Below are 6,000 nucleotides of genomic sequence, written 5' to 3'. Positions count from 1 at the left end.
TCTCTGGACCCATCAACGCCAGGTTATTGCAGCCACTCTCCAAAAACTTCAAACAGATGAGTTTTCACTGTATCCATCTTTTCCAGTTGTTCTCAGTGGGAGCAGCAATTTCCTGGTAACTGCTCCATCATACCTGGAAGTGAGAGTTGTCTCTTTGTTTCTTTTGACAACTTCAAAGAACGTCATTTCCTGGAGATACTAGAGCTTCTTCAACTGACTCTCTACTGAGAAAGATTTGGGTCATTCCCCCCTTTTGCTGTAACATACGAAGCCATGGTGAACAGCCTTCTGCATATGGCTTCATATGTTTACAGTGGACCATTTGAGATAAAATCCTGGAAGTATCATTGCTGGATAAAAGAGTGAATGCATATGCAATTTTGCTAGATAGTGCCAATTTCATTTCACGGAAATTGTACCATTTTGGGTCCCCGCTTGCAGTGTAAAAAAATACGTGTTTTCACAAAGTCTTGCCAAAATTTGCATTGTCAAGCTTTGGAGATCTCTTCAATCTGATAGATGGGAGACAGAATCTCGTAGGGCTGATGTGCATTTCTGTTATTGTGAATGAGGGCTCCTAGTGGCCTTTGAACTCTCTAGTCATACCTTTGCTTATTTTTAAAAATCAGATTATGAGTCCTCCTTCTCAATTTTTAGGAAACCCTTATTACATTAATTATATGAGTACTGTGTGATGTAAATTACACATTTTTTCCCAATTCGTAATTATCTTATGACTTATTTTGTTGTTTGCAATGTTGTCAAATTTCTTTCATTGTCCAGATTTTTTTTTTAATAGTTAGAAATTTCCACTCTGGGATTATAAATATAAGATTTACCCATGATTTCTTCTTGTGTTTGTATGTGTTTCTGTTTTTGTTTAATTTTCGTTTAGACCTCCAATGCATTTATAATTTCTCCCAGAGTACACTGTGAGAAAAAGATCTGTTGCTTTTTTTTTTTCTTCTATCTATTTGGCCCAATATGATTTAAAGTTCATTTTCCCCTCTGATTTCAATGCTTCTTTTGTCATATACTAGATTTTCCTTATGTATATTCTATTCTGATCCATTAGTTTATAAGTCTTTTCCTGAGCCAATACCTCACTGCTTTAATTTAGAGGATGTTGAATGTTTTACTAACTCTAATAAGATTAGCCATGCATTAAATATTCTTTCCAAGTATTTCCTGGCTATTTTAGTTGTTTATTCTTCCATACAAACTTTCAAATCTACTTGTCTAGTTCCAGGAAAAAAAAAAAAAAAAAACCTGAGGAAGTTATTGAGGCTGCATTAAATTTATAAAACTAATTTAGGGAGAAATAACATCTTTATAATGTTGGTTTTTCCTATGGAAGATTATGGGGTTTTTTTTTTCAATTTGTTCAAACTATTTTTATATAGTTCATGAGTGTTTTGCAGTTTTATTATTTTTGCATACTTATTAGGTTTATATGTAGGCATTTAAATATTTGTTCTTATATAGTCTTCCATTATATTTTCAAATTGTTTATAGTTTATGTATAGATTGTTTCATTTGTTAAGTTCATCATATTTTCAGTATGCTAATTTCATGTCCTGCTTTTGTAGGATTTTTCCATTGATTCTTTGGGTTTTCCAGATATGCAATTATAGTACCGACAAAGAGTTTGCAGCTTCCTTTCCAATTATTACAAGTTTTCTCTTGTTTAATGGCATTAGCTAACATTCCAGTTCAATGTTAAATAATTGTAGAGGTATTCTTTTCTTCCTTCTGACTTGAAATAAATGCCTCCCTAAAAGTCAAATAAGAAGCTGGCTTTTGGACACACACAATTTTTTTTTTTTTTTCGTCCTTTTAGGGCCATACCCACAACATGTGGAAGTTACCAGGCTAGTGGTCAAATCAGAGCTGTAGCTGCAGACCTACACCACAGCGCATGGCAACGCCAGATCCTTAACCCACTGAGCGAGGCCAGGGATCCAACTCGCACCTTCATGAATATGAGTCGGATTCATTACCACTGAGCCATGATGGGTGCTCCCACCCACACATTTTATTAGGTTAAAAAAGTATTTCCATGCTGTTTTTTTCTGTGTATGCTAGACATTTGTATTTGAAAAATTATTTGTAGTGATAATCTGAAGCTTCTAATGATATATCTTGCTCCAGGCCAAGAGAAGCCTCCAACACTAGCCTCACTCTCTTGATTTCATGTCTTGATCTCAGCTGGTAATTTCTCTCCATCTTGTCAATTATTTGATGATTTTAAAACTGCATTTTTAATTTTTCTCTTTACTTCAGCTTTATCTTTAGCAAGAAGGTTGGTCAAAATCCCTCCATCCTGTGTTACCAAAGGCAGCACTGCCACTTGATGACAACAAATTAAAAATAAATTTTAAGAGTACCCTTTGTGTTGGAGTTCCCATCGTGGCTCAGTGGTTAATGAATCTGACTGGGAACCATGAGGTTACGGGTTCAATCCCTGGCCTTGCTCAGTGGGTTAAGGATCCGGCATTGCCAAGAACTGTGGTGTAGGTCGCAGATGCAGCTCAGATCCCACATAGCTGTGACTCTGGCGTAGGCCAGTGGCTACAGCTCCAATTGGACCCCTAGCCTGGGGACGGCCCTAGAAAAGACAAAAAGACAAAAAAAAAAAAATTTCCCCTTGTGGCTCAATGGGTTACCAACCGGAATAGCATCCATGAGGATGTGAGTTTGATCCCTGGCCCCACTCAGTAGGTTCAGGATCCAGCATTGCCTTGAGCTGTGGTGTAGGTCACAGACACAGCTTGGATCCCACATTGCTGTGGCTGGGGTGTAGGCCGGCAGTTGCAGCTCCAATTCGACCCCTAGCCTGGGAACTTCCATAGGCCACGGGTGTGGCCCTAAAAAGCCAAAAAAAAAAAAAAAAAATATCATGAGCATCTGGTGGAACATGTTAAAAACACAGATGCTTCGTTTCCAACCTGCCTGAGAGTCCCATCAGTTGGCTGAACTAAAGAAGGGCCCCAAGTCCGCATTTAGCGGTGACTGGGCACACTGAGGGCACCGAGGTATCAGCAGGACAGAGGAAGGGCCCTGCTGGAGGGACCAACACGAGGCCACAGGAGCACGGGGCGGGGGTGGGGGTGCAGGGAAGAGGCGGCTGGAGCGTGGGAATTGACCGGAGGAGGCGGGTCAAGGCGACCCGACCGGTCGGCCGCAGCGCAAGCCGGGTGCTCGGCTACCGCAGGGACCCCAGAGGAGAAGGAAGGAGGCAAGAAAGGCCAGGGCCTTGGTTTCTTCCCGTGTCTCTGTCTTTGGTCGGGGGAGGAGCCCTAAGAGCCTGTTTTCACGTGGATTAAACGCCCCGCACCCCGCGTGGGACTGAAGTGTTTGGTTTGCACTGTTTCATCTAAACCAAAAGAACCGTGATTCTCAGCCTCCCCACCGCGGAGGCTGAGACACTCAATAGCGGTCGCTGCCAGCCCAGCATCTCCCTCCCTGAGCGCCGAAGGGTCCTGCACAGTCCAGGGAACTCAGCCAAGCCTCTGGTCTTCAGCGCATGGGGGCTGCCTTTGAGATGCTCACCATTCGCCCCCGTGACATCCGCTCACAGCTTCCCTCCCCGGGCCCCGCGTGGCTGCGGAAAACCCGGCTGCCCTTTCCAAAGACCTCAGTCTTGGACCCCTGGTTCCCACAGGTCACCCCCCAGCAGAGGCCGCCACCTCCCAGGGCTGCGGCGAGGCAGGGTTCTCGGCCCGCTTTCAGGCTTTGGGAATCCGACCACATGCCCCGCGAGCCACCTGGTCACTTTAACCAGATGTCCCTTCCTCCTGACCTGTGGCAAGCCCTTCTCTCTGTTGGACAATCATATGCCCAAGTGGCTGAGCCCCCCCTCCTGGCATGAGGAAGAGCTGGCGCTAAGGTCTGGCTGCCCTCAGGGCAGCGCAGAAGAAACAAAAGGAAAGAAACTCCCAGACTTTCACATTAGTTTATCGCGACCTGTCGGCTCATAGGTGTCAGAGCTGCACCTTGTGTTTGTATTTGAACCGGTACTTATCTTCCTCTGTGCTAAATGACACAGTAAGGTGATTTGGATGCTTGAAAGAAAAAAGAAAGTGTTTCCCTCTCTAAGCAACAAGGCGGGAGTCTAGGGTTTGGCACATCCATGGCTACGGACAAGTTGATTCACCTCCTTGTGCCTCAATTTCTTTATCTGTAAAGAAAGGGTAACATTTTTCCCTGCCTTCCTCACTCTCCCAATGCCGGGGGGAGGGAGGTGTTGAAGGAGGGCAATATACGAAAAAGGACTTTGCGGAGTTCCCGTCGTGGCTCAGTGGTTAACGAATCCGACTAGAAACCATGAGGTGGCGGGTTCGATCCCTGGCCTTGCTCAGTGGGTTAAGGATGCGGCGTTGCGGTGAGCTGTTGCGTAGGTCGCAGACGCGGCTCGGATCTCGCGTTGCTGTGGCTCTGGCGTAGGCCAGTGGCTACAGCTCCGATTAGACCCCTAGGCTGGGAACCTCCATATGCCACGGGAAGCAGCCCTAGACAAGGCAAAAAAGACAAAAAAAAAAAAAGGACTTTGTAAATGAAAAGCACTACCCAGAGAGGCTTATATAGCCCGACTTCCCACCCAAGGTAAAACACTGGACAAACCATCCTTCCCTATTCCGCCACATCCCACCCAAGGTAAATACGCCCGCCTTTGGACAAACCATCCTTTCATCACTCTTCTCCTGAAATTGTCTGGTTCCTGGAGTCCTTCACTGCGAGGTGGGGTTCAAGGGCTGTTTGTGGATGTGCCTCCTTCTCTGACTTCAAGGCCTCAGGAGTGGAAAGCAGAGGGACTATTAATACGTCGCCTGTCTCCCCTCGGCTTTGGATGGAGTGGAAAGATGTCGCTGGGTGGCCAGAAGAGCTCCCCCGTTTATATCTGTCCTGGCCCAGCGACGAATAATCCCTCTTCCCCTTCCAGTATGATCGATGATTGACATGTGCGTCTAGCTGCTTTAGGGAAAGGGGATTAAGCTGAATACCTCCGACACAGCACCGGGTGCCGTATAATTACCAAACCCATCCACATCCTTTAAAGCAACACCCCCCCCCCTGCCCGCCCCAGGAGGAGCAACTAGACTCTCGGCTAATTCTTGAAATCTGTCGCCACCTTGTGGTCAAAGCTGCTGTTGGGACCGTTCTGACAGGACATTGGGACCTTTGGACACAGGAAGAATCCAGGACTTGCAAAATCAGCATCTCATTAACATGCACTTTCCTGCTTGTTGACTGAACAAAACGGAAGCCATTTTCAGGAGATACTGATACTGATTAAGCTTCTCAGATTAGACTCAGATTCTGACTAAATGGCGAAACACATGCAGCCTGCGGGTTACAATGTGATTTCGATGCAAGTTCTACCTCATACTGACATATGGATTCACTCGCCCAGGGCATGGTGGCACTTTATCAAATAAATCCAACCACCAGTGTTTCCTTCTCATCTGAAGGAGAGGAAGCCTCGTCCATGGAACAAAGAACTGCCTGTGGGTTCCCATGGTGGCTCAGCAGTAACGAACCCGACTAGGATCCATGAGGATGCGGGTTCGATCCCTGGCCTCACTCAGTGGGTTAAGGATCTGGTGTTGCCATGAGCCATGGTGCAGGTCACAGATCCAGCTTGGATGTGGCGTTGCTGTGGCTGTTGAGTAGGCTGGCAGCTGCAGCTCCGATTCAAACCCTAGCCTGGAAACCTCTGTATGCCACAGATGAGGCCTTGAAAAGCCAAAACTATAAAATAAAATAGGAGGTCCTGCCGTGGCTCAGAGGAAATGAATCTGACTAGTTTTCATGAGGACGCAGGTTTGATCCCTGGCCTCACTCAGTGGGTTCAGGATCCAGCGTTGCTGTGAACTGTGGTGTAGGTGGCAGATGCAGCTTGGATGTGGCGTTGCTGTGGCTGTGGCTCTGATTTACCCTCTAGCCCGGGAACCTCCATATACCATGAGTGTGGTCCTAAAAAGACAAAATTAAAGGAAA

This window comes from Sus scrofa, chromosome 7 (assembly GCF_000003025.6).
Source record: "Sus scrofa isolate TJ Tabasco breed Duroc chromosome 7, Sscrofa11.1, whole genome shotgun sequence".
Classification (NCBI taxonomy): domain Eukaryota; kingdom Metazoa; phylum Chordata; class Mammalia; order Artiodactyla; family Suidae; genus Sus; species Sus scrofa.
The sequence above is the reverse complement of the archived record's forward strand: the minus strand, read 5'-3'. Positions refer to the sequence as shown.